The 20,501-nt window shown below is 46.1% G+C and overlaps 1 long non-coding RNA gene across 2 annotated transcripts in view; it reads right to left on the reverse strand.

Moving 5' to 3' along the window:
• LOC119953029 overlaps positions 1 to 19,330 on the reverse strand; it is a 51,444-nt gene extending 32,114 nt beyond the window's left edge. The window contains exon 1 of one of the 2 annotated variants that reach the window (XR_005457940.1): positions 19,176 to 19,330. This is a non-coding gene — a long non-coding RNA (uncharacterized LOC119953029). Of the gene's footprint in view, positions 1 to 6,018; positions 6,195 to 19,175 lie in introns of those variants that run through there. The other variant, XR_005457941.1, reaches the window with a different exon arrangement.
• Positions 19,331 to 20,501: the final 1,171 nt, after the last annotated feature.

The raw sequence follows: 20,501 nt of genomic DNA on the forward strand, positions 1-20,501 counted from the left end.
TGAACAGGTAGACGAGGGTAGAGCAGTTGATGTGGTGTATATGGATTTCAGTAAAGCGTTTGATAAGGTTCCCCACGGTCGGCTATTGCAGAAAATACGGAGGCTGGGGATTGAGGGTGATTTAGAGATGTGGATCAGAAATTGGCTAGTTGAAAGAAGACAGAGAGTGGTAGTTGATGGGAAATGTTCAGAATGGAGTTCAGTTACGAGTGGCGTACCACAAGGATCTGTTCTGGGGCCGTTGCTGTTTGTCATTTTTATAAATGACCTAGAGGAGGGCGCAGAAGGATGGGTGAGTAAATTTGCAGACGACACTAAAGTCGGTGGAGTTGTAGACAGTGCGGAAGGATGTTGCAGGTTTACAGAGGGACATAGATAAGCTGCAGAGCTGGGCTGAGAGGTGGCAAATGGAGTTTAATGTGGAGAAGTGTGAGGTGATTCACTTTGGAAAGAATAACAGGAATGCGGAATATTTGGCTAATGGTAAAATTCTTGGTAGTGTGGATGAGCAGAGGGATCTCGGTGTCCATGTACATAGATCCCTGAAAGTTGCCACCCAGGTTGATAGGGTTGTGAAGAAGGCCTATGGTGTGTTGGCCTTTATTGGTAGAGGGATTGAGTTCCGGAGCCATGAGGTCATGATGCAGCTGTACCAAACTCTGGTACGGCCGCATTTGGAGTATTGCGTACAGTTCTGGTCGCCTCATTATAGGAAGGACGTGGAAGCTTTGGAACGGGTGCAGAGGAGATTTACCAGGATGTTGCCTGGTATGGAGGGAAAATCTTATGAGGAAAGGCTGATGGACTTGAGGTTGTTTTCGTTAGAGAGAAGAAGGTTAAGAGGTGACTTAATAGAGGCATACAAATGATCAGAGGGTTAGATAGGGTGGACAGCGAGAGCCTTCTCCCGCGGATGGAGGTGGCTAGCACGAGGGGACATAGCCTTAAATTGAGGGGTAATAGATATAGGACAGAGGTCAGAGGTGGGTTTTTTACGCAAAGAGTGGTGAGGCCGTGGAATGCCCTACCTGCAACAGTAGTGAACTCGCCAACATTGAGGGCATTTAAAAATTTATTGGATAAGCATATGGATGATAAGGGCATAGTGTAGGTTAGATGGCCTTTAGTTTTTTTTTCCATGTCGGTGCAACATCGAGGGCCGAAGGGCCTGTACTGCGCTGTATCGTTCTATGTTCTATGTTCTAACTGCATCTATCATCTATTTTTTCACTTTGCTAACTTGTTCAGGTTGTCTTGCAATCTCCCGCACTCTTCCTCACAGACTGCAATATTCCTCGGTTTTAACAGAAAAGTTCAATAACATTCTTCAATGTGCCCCATGCAAAATTAATCATATAAATGGGAAATAACACAAGTACCCATATTCCATCAGTCTCTTGCTCTTCGCTTTATGTCTTCTTAATCTCTTTATACTTGGAGTGACACTCCCTTTAATACCACGAGACACATTTCCATCTTCACTGCCTGGGCAGTAATCTGGCCAAGTGCTTCATTCACTTTGCATAGAATACAACATGTTTCCCTTCCATGAGTTTCAATGGAATGGAAATTTGGTGCGTTGTACAATGAGTGTGGGGGGGTTGGAATGCTGATCAGCCAACCAATATTCCACACAGGCAATAATGAAGACAAAAATGTAGTCCGTCATATCTTTGCATTATATCTCTTATTTAAAAAATTCATTTTTGGGATGTGGGCATCGCTGACTAGGCCAGCATTTATTGTCCATCCTATTTGCCCTTGAGAAGGAGACGGTGAGCTGCCTTCCTGAATCACTGCAGACTATGTGCTCTTAGGGACCAGGATTTTGACCCAGCGACAGTGAAGGAACGGCGATGTATATTCCAAGTCAGGATGATGAGTGGCTTGGAGGGGAACATTCAGATGGTGGTGCTCCCATGTATCTGCTGCCCCTCTCCTTCTAGATGGTAGTGGTCATGGGTTTGTAAGGTGCTGTCTAAGGAATATTGATGAATTACTGCCGTGTATCTTGCAGATGGTACACATGGCTGCTACTGTGCGTCGGTGGTGGAAGGAGATTTGTGGATGGGGCACTAATCAAGTGGGCAGCTTTGTCCTGGATGGTGTTGAGTTTCTTGACTGTTGTTGGCGCTCCCCATACTCTCCAGGAAATTAGAGTATTCCATCACACTCCTGACTTATGCCTTGTAGGTGGTAGACAGGCTTTGGATTGGATTGGATTGGATTGGATTGGATTTGTTTATTGTCACGTGTACCGAGGTACAGTGAAAAGTATTTTTCTGCAAGCAGCTCAACAGATCATTCAGTACATGGAAGAAAAGGGAATTAAACAAAATTCAAGAAAATACATGAGAATACATAATAGGGCAACACAAGATATACAATGTAACTACATAAGCATTGGCATCGGTTGAAGCGTACAGATGGTGATTAACTTAGTGCAGGATTCTTAGCCTCTGACCTGCTGTTACAGCCACAGTATTCATATGGCAAGTCCAGTTATGTTTCTGGTAACCCCAGGATGTTGACGTCACAGATTGCCAAATACTTTTCTGAAAATCCACTTTTCCTATTCACTGCTGTCATTATCTAAACACACTGATTTTTTTAGAAAATATAATCAAGTTAGAGAAGCAAAACTTGCCCTTGGCAAATCGGCATTGACTGTCACTGGTTAGCTCATATATTTTTAAGTGGCAACCTGGAGCTTACTCAAAGCTAAGGTAGAACTAACTGACCTTTTTCCTAGCTGAACTGTTCTGCTTCCTCTCAGGTGGCACAATATCTTTTCTTTGGCCTGGTGACCAATATTGCCCAGAATCGGGCCTAACCAGTACCTGAGACAGTAATAAAATGACTTCCTTTAGTTTGTATTTTATACTCAATGCAGTCATCCCTTGTGATATGTCATTGTCTAAGTATGTAACACAGACAGTCTCGAAGGTGGAGCTAACACAGCATTAGTTAAGAAACATAGTTTAATAAGGTAATGGAGAGTCCACGCCAAGTAAAATATGAAACAAAATATTATTAACACAAACGATTTGTACCTATTTGGTAAATCCTTACCGAGTTCCTATTCTGGTTAGTGCCTTACTGGCCAATCTTTTATTGAGAAATCCCGCCCCTAGCGGGGGAGCTCATATTCTGCAAGGATCCCAGGGAAGACAAGCATTCCCGCCCTGTAGGCTTCATGCGGGATATTGCACATTGATCTGCCCATAAATTTTGTTTTAATATATAAATTTAGAGTACCCAATTATTTTCCCCCCCCAATTTTAAGGGGAATTTAGCGTGGCCATTCCACTTACCTGCACATCATTGGGTTGTGGGGGTGAAACCCACGCAAACACGGGGAGAATGTGCAAACTCCACACGACAGTGACCCAGGGCCGGGGTTCGAACCCGGGTCCTCAGCGCCGCAATCTCAGTGAGAACCACTGCACCACATGCCATCCCTGACCTGCCTATAAATTGACACTGGAGCCACATCAGTATTTAATCATTTATTATCAAAATAAAATTTAAAAATGGCGGCCCAGAAAGAGGCCATTTGGCCCACCGTGCCTAATCCAGCTCTTTGAAAGAGCTGTCTGCTTCATCCCATTCTCCTGCTCTTTCCACTTCAATTATTGATCCAAATACATCTTTGAAAGCTATTGTTAAATCTGTTTACACCAGTCTTACAGTGTGTCTCAGTTCACAACAATGTGCAATGTAAAATATTTTTTCTCATGTTGCCTCTGTTGCCTTTGCCAATTACTGTGTTCTCTGGTTATGATGCTTCTACCACTGGAGACAGTTTCTGTTGATTTGCTCTATCAAAACCCTTCCTGATGTTGAACACCTCTATCAGATCTCTAATTGCCCTCTTCACTGTAAGAAAAACCCCAGTTTCTCCATTCTGTCCACCTTTGATCCCTTGAACAAGTCTAGTAAATGTTCCCTATGCCTTCTCTATTATCTTGACATTCTTCCTGAAGTGTACTGATCAGAATACTCCAGCTGGAACCCAACCAGTTTTTACAATATAATTCCCTTGCCTTTGTGCTCTACACCCTATTTATAAAGACAAGGGGCAGAGTTATCCGGCCGCATCTGCCCGCTGACCGGAAAATCCCACCCGAGGTAATGGAGTTCTCCATTCTACGCAGCTCCCCCGTGGCGTTCTTGCGGCGGGGCGGGATGGGAGAATCCAGCCCAAGGATCCCACATGCCTTTTAACAGCCTCCTCACCTTGCCCTGCCACCTATCAAAGATCAGCGTACATTCACCCCATGTCTCACGGGTCCTCCTGAACTCTGTTACTATCCTCCTCACTGTTTAATCCATTTCCGAGTTTTGTGTTATCTGCAAAATTCAAAATCATGCCTATTCTGAACATTGAGTCCTGCGAACACCATTGTACCCTTTCCTCCAGCCTGAAAAAACAACTTCTCACCACTACTCTCTGATTCCTCTCTCTTAGACAATGCCATGTCCATGTAGTATTTTGTCAAGGCCAGAATCTTCCAGGCCCACCTGCGGCAGGAAGCTTGGCTGATAGGGGGACATAATTTGGCAGGAGGTCAAAAATCAACAGGGAGTGGAACTTTTGCAATCAAGTTTGCCAAACTTTAAAGGCGGGTCGACCTTCCCAATGAACGGCGTCGGGAAGCCCGTTACATTCATTTGCATGTCATGTGTGCTCACTGAAATGCCAGCTCACCAGAATTACGTAACCCCTCAAATTAAGTTCCCGCCATTCAGAAATTAGAACGTTCACATTTACGACTGCACATAAGTGGCCTGCAGCTGGACTTCGAAGTGAATGACTGCTGTTTGGCCTTCTTGAGGACCACTCAGAAATGCCAGCCTCTTGATTGAGATCGGATGCGGGTAGCCCAAACAGCAGAGGCTGGGCAAGTGAGGCAGCCTTTTCCTGGGAAGAAAGCCGGTCTATCCAGGGCTTGTCTAAGAGGGTAAGCATGTCACACATGCCTTGGTCACTTTGTAAGGTGGTGGATTTTTTGGACAGCAAGTATCATAGAGAGATCATCTAAATGGTGTGGTCCATGAACTGAGGAATTTGGACTTAAGGATTTGAATGAGGGTGCTGGGAGGCAGTGGGTACAGTCACAGTCAGCGGATCAGTTAGAATGGAAGTGCAAAGCTCATGGCAGAACAGTAGATGGCCTCATTGGGGGGAGTTGGTGTTGGGGAAAGGCAGGCCTCAAGAAGCAGGAGGGTTAGGATGAACAGGGAAGAACAGTCGACAGTTATGGGAACAGGGAAGAGAGCAGGAATGATAATTGAGTCCAGGATAATGGGGGGAGATTGAAGGGTTAGAGGAAGGAGGGGACTGACGAGGAGGTGATTGTGTAGGAGGATGGGGGGAGCTTGGTGGGTAACAGGGGGAGGGTGGAAGATCCTGGACGTGCTGGAAAAACTCACATGCACCATGCTGAATCCCTTAAGGTTGTTACGCAGTTCGTAAAACCTGTTATGCATTCAAGATGGAAGGGATCTCAGAATGAATGGGAGGATTTAAATCCTCTTTTTTGGAGGGTCGTGAGAAGGGGCACCCTATTAATTATTGGCTCACTCCATGGAGAACGAGACTCAGCTGAGCACAATGCCCAATAAACCATGGCTAATGGATTACCTTCCAGTAGGAATCTCTCAAGGGGTGGAGCTGCTGTACACGGTGTGCTGATTGACTTCTGTTGTCGTCAGATGCAGGGGTGGAGGAAGTGAGTAAGTGTGGTGGACTGCAGAAAATTCCCAACTTCGAATCTCAATCCCCCAGGTAAAGGTCATGGCTGGCAGGGGTTTATGTGGTTCGTCTTTCACTGCTGCCAAAGCAATAGTCTCTCTATTTAGAATCTAGAGGGTAATGGAGGCAAGCTGAATAGTTCTTGAAGGAGAGTTCTCACACATTGCTGTGATTATCTCAGTCAATGTGTCATGTCATCATGCACAATCATGTATAAATGGGAGCAACACTCGTCTGTGGTCCTCCCAATTGTCCTTTACCTGGAAGTTGACGGGGGCTGGGGGAGTTGTTGGTCAATGTCCATCAACTTAATTAAATGTCTACGCGCCTCCGCCATGTGTACCAATCCTACAAAGATAAGGGACGGGATTCTGAGGCTTCATCCTCAGAGGTGACGTTGTAGATGGAGCTGTGGGTGGTCTCCCTTCTTTGCCTCCCTCTTTTTCTTGCTGGTAACTGGAAAGGCGAAGAGAAAGATTTACTGGGTACCTAAGAGGGCTTCCTTATCTAAGTAATGTCTCACTGTAGAAACTGACTATTTTCTAGTACAGCTAATAGGTAAAAGACAGCTATTTAGAGTAAATATTGAGCCCCGGTCTTTAAATACCCATTTTACATTCACATAACCTCAGGCCATCTCAAAACATACAGAGACACAAAACAGCATGAAACAGCATAATTCCATTATAGATTAAAACAGCACATTTGCAAGACAGTGTGACATTAAAACACAAACCATACCAGATATCAATCCAAGGACAGGGCAGGCACCATACCAACGCCTCAGTAATATGAAGGCACCATTGTTCACAATAAGGATAACAGCTAAGTCAGCAGAAGACCAGTTCAAGCTGGTCATGATAACAGCACAGAATGGCATTCCATAACATGCACAAGTATTCAGACATGAAACATTTAAAACTAATGTTGTACATTGAAGATTGACAGCTAACCGTCAAATCGAACTCATTTGATTCTAACCCAAACCAATTAGGATGACTTAGAGGCGTAGTTAGAGGGCTAAAGACTGATATGATTTCGTACAACCGTGAGGGTCCGTATGGCCATCTTCATTCCGGAATCATCTATACTTTGATCTAAACTATTCGCTGTCTCTATACTTTCACTTTTCCACTCTAACTCTTGAAGTAAATGCAAGCTCTTTTGCCGTAAGCAAGAAACCATTTCTGTATTATTTTGAAAGTTAAATTGTGTACAAGTTGCTTCTCTTTAAGTCCTTTTTGCTAGCCAGACTTATTAGAGAATAAGATTTAAGTGACTCTCAATTGTAATCAAATAAAGGCAATAAATGATTATTATTTGCACGTGAGAAGTTTTAACTCAAATTTCTATTGAGTTTTAGTGTTGCAAGTGCCACTAGATCTGCATGGTAGATCTCTACACTCACTCAATTTGGGCATTTGACAACGGCAGACTGCAGGCATCCTTGTTGGCTTGCTGGGGGAATACTGTCTCACCTTTGGTGCAGGCATGGTCCTGCTCCCCACTGGCCATTTCTGTGGCCACCCTACTCAAATGCGGTTAGGATTGAATATCCGGAATGCCTCTGTCAGTCTTGGCCCACTCCCAAGCTCGCAAGTCTCACAATAAGTGATTAACAAGTAGGATGTTATGCAGCTAATAGAAGATTGCGAACATGAAGTGGCTGCTATACATTCAATGCACATGTTCTATCTGCTGCTGAATACTGCAACCCAAACTGGCTGACATTCCTCTGCACGTGCACACTTGCACTGCCTGATGCTCTATGAGTGTCACTTTGCAGTGAGTAGACAATACCACTTACCCTGGTGGAGTGCAGCAGATCATTTTTCTACACGACTAGGAAGTTCACTTGTAGGTCCCAAGAGCGCTAACATCCATTGCGACCTCCGTTCAGGTCACCATGGTCAGATAGGATGGCCTCCAGATGCCTCCCTGGAACACAGGATCTCTTACCTTTCCTGAATGGTCTGAAGAAGGAGATTCTACAGGGAGGCATTGCTGAATTGTGGGTCTACATGTTGTCTGCTCTGGAACACCGCGAGGGATTCCAGAGCTCCTGGCTTGCTGTGAGTGACTGGCTGTCTGGGTGCCCTTTAAATATGGTGCCACGACCTTCGATGGCAGAGATAAGAACGTGGACGGCAGCCTCCTGCCCGCCCACGGCACAGGATTCACCATGCTCCTTGTGCATGCATACGTAATGGGATTGCGTAAGGCCAGTATCCTGCCCTCCTCTGAGCATAAGTCACTTCTGCTCTCACCACCCAATTTATACTCTGGAACAGAAGATATCACCCGAGATGTATTTTGAAAGTCCACACACACAACATCAACACTCTCCCTTACTTCATCAAAGAACTCAATCAAGTTAGTCAAAACCTGACTTTTAAATGTTTGGCAAAATAACACGTGACTTCAATTATCTTAGGTTGGTTAAAAAATGTATGTTATTCAAAATTTCAGCTTTCCAGTTTCGCCACTTTGTATGAAAATTCAATGTGGCACAGGACGGCACGGTGGCACAGTGGTTAGCACTGCTGCCTCACAGCGCCAGGGACCCGAGTTCGATTCCCACCTCGGGTGACGGTGTGGCGTTTACACGTTCTCTCCGTGTCTGCGTGGGTTTCCTCCGGGTGCTCCGGTTTCCTCCCACATTTCAAAGATGTGCAGGTTAGGTAGATTGGCAATGATAAATTGCCCTTAGTGAGGTTACGGGGATAGGGTGGGGGTTTGGGCCTAGGTGGGGTGCTCTTTCAGACGCCAGTGCAGATTTGATGGGCCGAATCACCGCCTTCTGCACAGAAGGGATTCTACAACATAAAAACATAAGAAATAGGAGCAGGAGTAGCTCATTCAGTCCCTCGAGCCTGCTCCGCCATTCCATAAACTCTTGATCAATAAGATGGTTGAATCGTGCAATGTCATTGAGTCATGGAGTTGTTTTACTGGAGATTACGAAATTGAAATACTTATTTGGTCTTTTGCAATTAGCCATGTGGTATAAAAAGATCCAAGGGAAAGCTGGGAAGAGTAGAGCTGGTAAATGAGCAGTGCAGCATGTCCCGGAAAATCTGACACTTCCTGAGTTATTTTATTTTATTTTATAGATGGGCTATGGCAATAACATATTTTGGAAATGATTCTGAAGTGACATTGTTGTTTCAGCTGGGATCCTAGAGGCTAAAGTAACAAGCTAAAACCGTCAATACAGGGACCTATTATGCACTCCCAGTAATCCATTCAGTTCTGAAGGAATATATTAATGGCAACAAAGATGTGGCTATGTAAAAGTTATATAAAAAAATATTTTTGTCTCAAAGCTGCTCTGGGTTAAGACATGTATTATAATTTATAAAGCTTTGATATTTTAAAATTTACTGAAAATCATTTCCTCACATGTGTGCCGAGGATTCTGCAACTTAAAACATGGCAATGGATTCAGTGAAGGGCAAAACATGCTTTGAGTGTAATAAAATAATTACTTCTCTTTTTAATAAATAATTATTCTGTGGCTATAAATTTTAAAGCAACTGTTTCAACACCAGTTTCAACCAATAAATTTTCTTTTGATAAATTATATTTGTCTGAAATTCCCAACAGTGGTTGTAATTATTATTGTTCGCAGAGAAAAGAGGTTGGTGTTGCACATTTATTAGATGAAAATGAATGAAAGTCGCTTATTGTCACAAGTAGGCTTCAAGTGAAGTTACTGTGAAAAGCCCCTAGTTGCCACATTCCAGTGCCTGTTCAGGGAGGCCAGGGCAGGAATTGAACCATGCTGCTGGCCTGCATTGGTCTGCTTTCAAAGCCAGCGATTTAGCCCAGTGTGCTAAACCAGCCCCTAATCCTAACTAATTCCCATTCAGTTCAGGTGTTGCCCTGATGTGGCACAATATCCCTACAATGCAGAAGGAAGCCATTCGGCCCGCTGAGACTGCACCGACCCCCCGGAAAGAGTACCTGAACTAGGCCAACTCCCCCACCCTATCCCATAACCCCACCTAACCTGCACGTCATTGGACACTAAGGGGCAATTTTTTGCATGGCCAATCCACCAAACTTGCACAATTTTGGACTGCGGGAGGAAACCGGAGCACCTGGAGGAAACCTACGCAGGCACAGATAGAACTTGCAGACTCCACGCAGACAAACACCAAAGGCTGGAATACAACCCAGGTCCCTGGCGATGTGAGGCAGCACTGCTAACCACTGTGCCATTATGCCACATCTGCAAGATCAAAAGAGAAACAAATCAATGTCAACCTGGACCCACAGTATGTTATTAATATATAGCACAGAAACAGACTATTCAGCCCAAAAAGGTCCATCCGGCACTTCTGCAACACTCAAGCCTCTTCAAACCCCTCCTCATTTAACTCTAATCAGTAAAACACTCTATTTCCTTTTCCCTTATATGCTTATCAAACCCACATTTAAATACATCTATATTCGTCACCGCAACTATTCTCATATGTAGTGAATTTGACATTCTTACCACTGCCTGAGTAAAGAGCTTACTTCTGAATTCCCTATTTGATTCCTATCTTTGGTGACTATCTTATGTTGATGGTCTTTAGTTTTCTCTTCCTTCAAATGGAATACTTTCTCTGTGTGAACTCTATCAAAACCTTTTACAATTGTAAGGACCTCCATTGGATCGCTCTTCAAACTTCTCATTCCAAGAAAAAGAGACCCAGCCTCTTCTTCCATTCTAGTATTGTCCTTGAGAGTCGTTTTTGCATTTTCTCCAGTGCCTTAAAGGCTTCTATATAATATGGTGACCTAACCTGTACCTGGTACTCCAAGAGTGGCTTGACAGAAACAGGATTGAGATTTTACATCTTGTTCATTGAGAATTCGAATGACATTTAGCTTTGCATTTAACAACCTATGCACATGTTTTAAAATCAGTAGCCCATCACACAGGATATATTGTTTTATAAAAACAGCGAGATTATATGGTTTAATAGAGAATGTATTTTATTGTTAAAGCTATGCAGTGAATGAAGTACTTTAGAAGCTTGGCCACTGTTGCAATGTAGGAATGTAATAACTATTTATCTCTGTAATGTGCAATGTAACATCTCTGTAATGTGTGTGCACATATCAATTCTCTACCCAAATCATTGATCATCATTATTTCACATCTCCATCATCCACAGTATTTTGCTTTTGCTAAAGTCATTGTTTGGGTTGCCAAATTATATGCCATGTATGTTATTGCTGTTTGTGACACTACACTAGATTATTTTGACAACAGTCATATAGCATTCACAGCAAAGTGCTACCTCTGCTCTGTGCGCTGATATTTCAATTCTACACCCTTACCACCGACTGGGTCAGAAACAGTCACTAATACCTTGTGGAGAAAATCTGAGTATGAGACAAGTTGCCTCCAGAAGCCCTGTTATCATCATATGGTCAATTTTCTTTTATAAACAATTTTAATGAGGTCTTTTTTGGCATTGTAAACAGTAAAATTAATGAACGTGAAAACAAAAGGACTGTGCAATAAACAAAGTACACAGTGCAATTGCCCTAACCCGTCATACCCAGATCTGCCTAACTGACCCCCTATACTACATTCCCCTAACCCCCCCTCCCCCCCACCCCCCACCCCTCTGCTGACGATTAATTCTCCGCAAAGAAGTCAATGAATGGTTGCCACCTCCGGGCGAACCCTAACAACGACCCTCTCAAGGCGAACTTGATTTTCTCCAAGCCCAGGAAACTCTCCATGTCTGACTGCCAGGCTTCTGGCTTCGGGGGCTTTGACTCCCCCCAAGCTAGAAGTATCCGTCTCCGGGCTATCAGGGAAGCAAAGGCCAAAACGTCAGCCTCTTTCTCCCCCCGGATTTCCAGGGCCTCTGAAACCCCAAAAATCGCCACCTCCAGACCCATTGCCACCCTTATGTTCAATACTCTAGACATGACGCCCTCGAACCCCTGCCAGTATCTCCTAAGTTTTGGATACGCCCAAAACATGTGGACATGGTCTGCCGGTCCTCTCAGACACTTTACACACCTGTCCTCTACACCGAAGAATCTGCTCATCCGGGACACTATCATGTGGGCCCGGTGGACGACCTTAAACTGAATCAGGCTGAGCCTGGCACATGTTGCAGTCCCATTAACCCTGCTCAGCGCGTCCGCCCACAGGCCCTCCCCAATCTCCCCTCCCAACTACTCCTCCTATTTATGCCTCAGTTCCTCAGTCTGCGTCTCCTCCGCCCCCATGAGCTCCTTATAAATATCCAAGACACTTCCCTCCCCCACCCATCCTCTAGACACTACCCTATCTTGGATCCCCCTTAGTGGCAAGAGTGGAAAAGATGGCACCTGCCTGCGCAAAAAGTCCCGCACCTGAATATACCGGAATTCATTCCCCCTCGTCAACCCAAACTTGTCCTCCAGTGCCCTCAAGCCAGGGAAGCTCCCTTCCAAGAACAAATCTCCCATCCGCTCAATCCCCGCCCTCCGCCATACCCGATACCACCCCCCCCCCCCCCCCCCCCCCCCCCCGTCCAACCTCCCCGGAGCAAACCGATGGTTGTCACATATTGGGGACCAGACCGATGCTCCCGTTGCTCCCACCTGCCTCCTCCACTGTCCCCAGATCCAAAGGGCCGCCACCACTACAGGACTGGTGGAGAAGTGCGCCGGCGGGAACGGCAGAGGCGCCGTCACCAACGCCCCCAGACTGGTGACCCTGCATGAGGCTGCCTCCATCCGCTCCCAAGTCGACCCCCCCCCCCACCAACCACTTCCTTATCATGGTTATGTTAGCCGCCCAATAATAGTTGCTGAAATTCGGCAGTGTAAGCCCCCCTTCCCCCCCCCCCCGGTTCCGCTCGAGCATCACCATCTTTACTCGCGGGGACTTGCCCGCCCATACAAAGCCCATTGCTTATCCTCTTAAAAAAAGAACGTGGAATGAAATTGGGGAGACACTGGGACACGAATAAGAACCTCGGTTGGACCGCCATTTTAACTGCCTGTACTCTCCCAGCTAATGACAGCTGGAGCGCATCCCACCTCCGGAACTCCCCTCGCATTTGATCTACCAGCCGGGACAGGTTCAGCTTGTGTGGTCGACCCCATTCCCGCGCCACTTGTATTCCCAGGTACCTGAAACTGTCCCCAACTAGCCGGAACGGCAGCTCCCTCAGCCGGTCCCCTTGGCCCCTCTCTTGGACTACAAACATTTCACTTTTTGCCATATTCAATTTATACCCTGAAAACCGGCCGAATTCCCCCAGGCCATGATTCCGTCCATCCCCGCCATCGGGACCGAAATGTACAAAAGCAGGTCATCTGTCAAATGCCTTCTCCACGTCCATAGCCACCACTACCTCCACCTCCTTTCCCTCCGGGGACATCGTGATCACATTGAGCCATCTTCTTATATTCACCCCCAGTTGCCTACCTTTAATGAACCCTGTTTTGTCCTCCCTAATAACACTCGGCACACAATCCTCAATCCTAGTGGCCAAAAGCTTTGCCAGCAGTTTGGCATCCACATTAAGAAGGGAGATCGGCTTGTAAGACCCACACAACTCCGGGTTCTTGCCCCATTTTAAAATCAAAGAGATGGTAGCCTGCGACATCGTCTGGGGAAGCACCCCTCTGTCCCTTGCCTCATTAAAAACCTTGACCAGCAATATCCCGGAGAACTTTTTATAAAATTCTACCGGGTACCCATCCGGCCCCGGACTGCAAGGCCTTTAAGCCCTCTAATATCGCCTCAACTCTGATCGGGGCGCTCAGCCCTTCTACTATCTCCCTGCCCACTTTTGGGAATGTCAGGCCGCTAAGAAGCGTCTTACCCCTCCGGCCCCGCGGGGGGCTCCGAGCTATAAAGTTTGCAATAAAAGTCCTTGAAAGCTGTGTTCACACCCGCCACATCCCCTAACAAGTTACCGCCTCCAACCACCACCTTACCTATTGCCCTAGCCGCCTCCCTCTTTCTGCTGAGCCAGCATCCTGCTGGCTTTCTCTCCATGCTCATATATCGCACCCCTCGCCTTTCTGAGCTGCTCTACTGCCTTGCCCGTGGACACCACCCCAAACTCCGCCTGCAGCCTCCTCCATTCCCTCAAGAGCTCCGCACTTGGGGTCCCCGCATACCTCCTGTCAATCTGCAGAATCTCCGCTAACAGTCGGTCCATTTCTGCCCTGTCTGTCTTGTCCCTGTGAGCCCGGATTGAAATCAGCTCCCCTCTCACCACTGCCTTGAGCGCCTCCCACACCACCGCTGCTGAGACTTCCCCCGTATTATTGACCTGCAGGTTGTTTTGTATACCTCACCCTCTCGCACATCCCTTCATCCAGCAACAGTCCCAAATCCAGCCTCCACTGCGGGCGTTGGAAGCTCTCTTCACTCACCTGTAGCTCAACCCAATGCGGGACATGGTTAGAACTGGTGATTGCCGAATACTGCGCATCCACTACCCCTGTCAGTAGATCCCTACTCAGTATAAAAACATCGATCCGGGAGTAAACCCTATGAACGTGCAAGAAAAAGGAAAACTCCTTCCCTGTCGGCCTACCAAACCTCCACGGATCTCCCCCCACCATCTGCTCCATGAACTCCCTCAGCTCTTTTCCCATTGCTGACAGTCTGCCCGTTTTTGAGCACGACCGGTCCAGGCCTGGATCCATAACTGTATTGAAATCCCCTCCCATAACCAGCTTGTTGGAATCCAGCACCCTCTTTGTGAAATCCACATCATCCCAGTTTGGCGCATATATGTTGACCAAGACCACCTTCCTTCCTTCCAGCCTACCGCTAAACATAACGTAGCGACCTCCCCCATCCGAAACAATATTCCCCACATCAAACTGCACCCGCTTGTTCACCAGAATCGTGACTCCCCTGGTCTAAGCGTCTAGCCCTGAGTGGAATACCTGACTAACCCAACTCTTCCTCAACCTGATCTGGTCCGCTACCTTCAACATTATCACGTCCGCCTTTAAAGCCCTAAGATGCGCAAACACTTTAGCCCTCTTCACCGGCCCATTTAGCCCTCTAACGTTCCACGTAACCAGCCTAGTTGGGGGGCACCGTGCCTCCCCCCCCCCCTTGCTGGTCAGCCATCCCCTTTCCTGGGCCTGCCCCCAGCCCCTGCCCCGTGCCTCTGTAGCCCTGCCTCCTGGCAGCGCCCATCCCCGACCTCTTCTCCACTTCTAAAATCAAATCTCTCCCTCGTCAGCCAAGCAACCCCTCCCCCTCCCCCCTAGCAACAACACATTATAACCTAACCCCATCCCTAATCTGATTGTTTGCACCCACCCCCCCGACTGTGCTCCCGCAGACTAGCTCAGCCAGCTAGTCTAGTGGCCCGCGGCTGCGGCCCCAGCATGTCTCCCACCTATTGTTGCCTACCTGCCCTCCCCCCGCCCCTCGAAACCATTGCCCTCATCAACCCAGCCCCGACGGTCGCACACTTTAAGAAACAGACGCCACCCAAAGTCAGTATAAAGAAAAACAAAGCCAAACTCGCGCTATAATACAAATCAAAGTAATACCACTCAAAATAATACAAAGTCAAAAATGCCCACCACCATCCACCCTCACAAAACAGAAAACCCACCAAAATCAAATAATTTTAAAACTACTTTCCGCTTCTTAAACAAAACATAATTATCGAAGAGAAAAGCCAAGAACGAAAACAAACAAACGAATAAATCAGTGCAAACAGCATTTGAAACGAGCAGGAAAAAGAGTTTCTCAAACTTAGAGCAGGATGTTCTCAAGTTGGCACCAGTCCTTTCTTCCTGGCGAACTCCATAATGTCCTCGGGCGACTCAAGGTAGTGATGTTGGTCCTCATACGTAATCCAAAGTCGTGCCGGATACAACAGACCAAACTTAACCTGCTTCTTGAACAGGATCGACTTGACTTGATATATGTTGCCCTCCTCTTGGCCACCTACACGCTTAGATCTTGGTACACCCGCAAAATGCTGTTGTCCCACTCACAGCTCCGCGTGCGTTTGGCCTATTGGAGAATACGCTCCTAATCCAGGTACCTATGGAACCTGACCACCATCACCCGGGGGGTTCTCCCTGCCGCGGCTTCCTCGCCAGGGCTCTGTACGCCCGATCCACCTCCAACGGTCGAGGGAAATCCCCATCTCCAAGCAGCTTCTGGAACATGTTCGCCACAAACTTCCCGGGATCAGCCCCCTCCGCCCCTCCGGGAGGCCGCCCATCCTTAGGTTCTGGCTACGGGACCTGTTCTTCAAACCCTCTACCTGTTCCAACAGCCTTTTTTTGCTGGTCCCTCAGCATCCCCACCTCCATCTCCACCGCTGTCTGGTGTTCCGCTTGTTCAGCTAGCGCCTTCTCCAGTTTCTGGGCATCTAGCTCCGCTCCATCCTTTCCACAGTTTCCTTAATCGGGTCCAGACATTCCCGTTTCTGTCTAGCGAAGCCTTCCCAGATGACCTGCATCAGCTCCTCCGTTGATGGTTGGGTCGAAGCCCCAGGGGTCTGGACACTGGCCATCCGCTGCTGCAGCTAACACCCAGCTCGACCCTGACTTTTTGTTTCTTCCCTTTCGATCTCTTCGGGCTCTCTGTTCCATGAACCAATATACACACCAAACACTTGTTCACTGTTTCTTCCAATCCAGCGCTTAATAGCGCAAACAAAGTCGGGGGGAAAGGTCCGAATGTCTAGCCAGGGCGAGAGCCACCAAATGTGCGACCTACTCCCTCATGGTCGCCACCGGAAGTCCATCATATGGTCAATTAAATGAAAATCACTCTCTGCACTAATGCAGCATTAAGTTTGAATTGAAATAGGCAGAGAAAATAATTTGAAGTAGTCAGCAAGGATTTGCAAAAAGTGGTTCATGCTTGACAAGCTTCATAGTATTTTTTTAGAAGATAACTGACACTGTAGCTGCAATATTCATGGACTTTGATGAGACCATCAATTCACGCGGCACGTGGTTAGAAGTGAACAGTGGTTTTAATTGTCTTACAGCAGAGCCTGCCTGTGACACAATGAACTCCAGATGAACTGGCAGGCAGGCTCTCAGCATCAACCTTTATACTTCCGGTTAGGGGGAGGAGCCATGGGTGGAGCCAAGGGTGGAGCCCAGTACAAACTCCCGTACACTCCCAGTGCATCTCCCCCTAGTGGCAGAGCAGCGCAACTGCTCGTGTGCCGAGTTTACAGAGACATAGTACAACATGTGTAATACAGTGTGAATTACGCTACTGTGATTCACCACAGACTTCATCAAACCTTTTGATAAGGTATCTCGCAGGAGATGAGTGCGTATGGAATTAGGTGGAGAATAGTAACCTGGATTAAAATTGGTTAGAAGGAAGTAAATAGAGTAAGAGTTAAGGGGAGATTTTTCAGGTTTGTAAATTGGTAGAGGTTCAGTTTTAAAACTACTTTTATTCACTGCGTCGGATCATCACCCCCCACCGCCCGCCGCCGGGTGTGTTTTCTGGTGGAGGGATCATCATGGGCCAGTGGCAGGATCTTCTGGTCCCGCCAATGTTAATCGTGTTTTGCATTGTTCACCGGCTGTGCTGCCAGGGAACTCGCCATGTGGGGTGGGCGGGGGTGGGGGGGGGGGGGGGGGGGTAGGAAGTCACCATCAACGGGTCAGGAAGGTCTCACCAGTGGAAAGGGACAGAGAATTCAGCCCACTGTGTATTGCGTGGTCGGTCTACAGGAAACAGTGGCAACATCTGCAGATGAAACAAAAGCAGGAATTATGGTTAATTATTTGGATGACCAAAAGAAGATGCAAAGGAATAGTCATGGAGTAAATAATGGTAAATGGAATTCAGTATCAGTCATTATTTTTAAATCTTTAATGCAATGTGAGCATTGTTGGCAAGATGGTAATGAATTGCCTTCATGAGTCACCACAGTCAATCTTGTTCAAGTTATGATGAATGTAGGAACTTTCAGATATGTTGTATTATATGTATTTGGTGCAGTAAGGGTTAAAAGCTTGGGTTAGTGTGTGAGACTGCTGCAGCCATGTTTCAAAAATTCCGGTTTGAAAGACAGCTAGACTTTTTGGAGCCAGAGGTGCAATTAAAGCATGGTAAAGGTTTGGCCTAATGGATTATATTTTATATTAAGAGGGTTCCCTGGGGGAATAGATATTTAGAGACATTGTGTTCAGCTGAGTGAGATGCTGTAGTTAATGGAAGGAGCCAGGGGTTGAAGCAGTCAGGTGTTGAAGTTTTCAGGGTTCGATTTTGGCTGGAATATGAGCTGAGAAAGTTTCTGAAAAAATACAGCCAGAGATTCTGCATTATTCTCACTGGGTATCAGTTCTTTCAAACAGTCTAAAAAGATCTCTCTTTCTCAAGGTGGAGTATCGAAACCATCTCTACATGTCAGGCATTCCCGAGTGTGAACTGTACTTAAAAGAGGATTAAGACCAGAGATGGTTTGCTGTTTGAATATAGCAGATAGCAGTTAAGGATTATTGTGTCACTGTATTGATTAGTTTTGTTTAAGGGTCAAATGTAAGCTATTTTGTTGAGAGATGTTAAAGATATTATAATACTGTGTTAGTAATAAAGTTTGTTTTAATATACCATGTCACTATTTTATGTGCAATCACTCCTGGAGTGAGATATCCTTTCCTCACTGTCTTACAAAAACAAAATTAAATATTGGGGTTTCTGTCCAGTATCCTAGCCACTGTTGGGGTCTGGTCGCACAATAACACTATGGTGTCAGGAAGGGAGTTGCAGGATTTAACCCAGTGACAATTGTGAGATGCATCAATTTCGGGGGGAAAATTACCAGCAGTAATTATATCTAAATAGATGGTTTTATGCTGTGGAAGGGCAGAGAAATTGGAGGGAATGGTGATGTTCACAAAAGACTAAAGGTGGCAACTCGGGTTGGCAATGCTGCTGAAAGAAAAGTTAATTGAATTTTCAAGAGGCATCGAATTTCAAATTAGCAAATGGCCGGGTCTGGGAGACTTATTCCAGAAAATGGCCCCGTATGTGATTATGTACCAAAAAGGAACTTAAGTATTGAATTTCTTTTTTAAAATAAATTTAGAGTACCCAATTATTTTTTGTTTTCCAATTAAGGGGCAATTTAGTGTGGCCAATCCACCTACCCTGCACATCTTTGGGCTGTGGGGGCAAAACCCATGCAAACACTTGGAGAATGCGCAAACTCCACACGGACAGTGACCGAAAGCCAGGATCGAACCTGGGACCTCGGCGCCGTGAGGCATCAGTGCTAACCCACTACGCCACCGTGCTGCCCTAAGTATTGAATTTCTCACCTGAAATTGCTCACTGAAAATCTCCCCGTCTGCTAATTTGCTTTCCACAAGATTAAAGCTTTCTTTTCTCAATTAATAAATACTCCAATAATAAGGAGTTCAACAAGGAATGTTGCTTTACCTCTCAGCTGTCCGTGGAAAGTCGGCTTCTAATGTTCTTCGTGGAACATAAAGATTGTCATCTAAAGAATTCATTTTTCAAAGTAAGGTAGATAACAGCTACTGCTGCAATGCTGCTGACTCCGAACTGTAAACTGAAATGTTTGCTTGACTGGTTGCTAGCAACAAGACTCCCATAGCAACTGCTGTGAAGCACATGAAGGTGAAAAATTATACCTCTTGCAGTCAATTTTATTTAAAATAATGTCTGTCTCCATATATATAATATATACATAGAACATACAATGCAGAAGGAGGCCATTCGGCCCATCGGGCTTGCACCGACCCACTTAAGCCCTCACTTCCACCCTATCCCCATAATCCAATAACCCCTCCTAACCCTTTTGGACACTAAGGGCAATTTAGCATGGCCAATCCACCTAACCTGCACGTGTTTGGACTGTGGGAGGAAACCGGAGCACCCGGAGGAAACCCACGCAGACACGGGGAGAACATGCAGACTCCGCATAGACAGTGACCCAGGGGGAATCGAACCTGGGACCCTGGCGCTGTGAAGCCACAGTGCTATCCACTTGTGCTACCATGCTGCCCACTGATATGGTATACATATCACTGCCCACAATATATAGTGTACTTGAAAATCTGATTGTTAAGTATTAATATATGCCAGCATTTTGTTTTTTTAGTGCAATGAGGTGAGCTTTATTTATTTATTTTTTTTTTTTCTTATAAATTTAGAGTACCCAATTATTTTTTCCAATTAAGGGACAATTTAGCGTGGCCAATTCACCTAACCTGCACATCTTTGGGTTGTGGGGGCGAAACCCACGCAGACACGGGGAGAATGTGCAAACTCCACACGGACAGTGTCCCAGGGCCGGGATTCAAACCAAGGGTCCTCAGTGCCGTAGGCAGCAATGCTAACCACTGTGCCACCGTGCTGCCCGTGAGCTTTATTTTTAACTTTAATTTGTACTGTACACATTGAAGGGGTCAAAGAAAAATGATTTTGTATATTAGACATGCAGCAGAATTTTACACTCCTGCCAGCGGTGGGAATCGTGACAAATGCAGGCACTTAATTTGATGTGAATAAAAACATAATTTGCCACTAGCAGAAAATTAGTTTAGAATTTTGTTTTCCTGACTTTCAAGGAAGGTTAAAGGTGTGTGTTTTGTTATGCTCTTGACGTAGCACAAGCTGCTTCCTTGATGTGCACTCTGACAATAGCTTTAACACATTTATTTAAACTGTTAACAATTCTCCTACTTGGATTCGACTCTCCTGTTAATCCTGCTATAGCTACTCAGACTGACGAACCAGTCT

Source organism: Scyliorhinus canicula, chromosome 18, assembly GCF_902713615.1.
Source record: "Scyliorhinus canicula chromosome 18, sScyCan1.1, whole genome shotgun sequence".
NCBI lineage: Eukaryota > Metazoa > Chordata > Chondrichthyes > Carcharhiniformes > Scyliorhinidae > Scyliorhinus > Scyliorhinus canicula.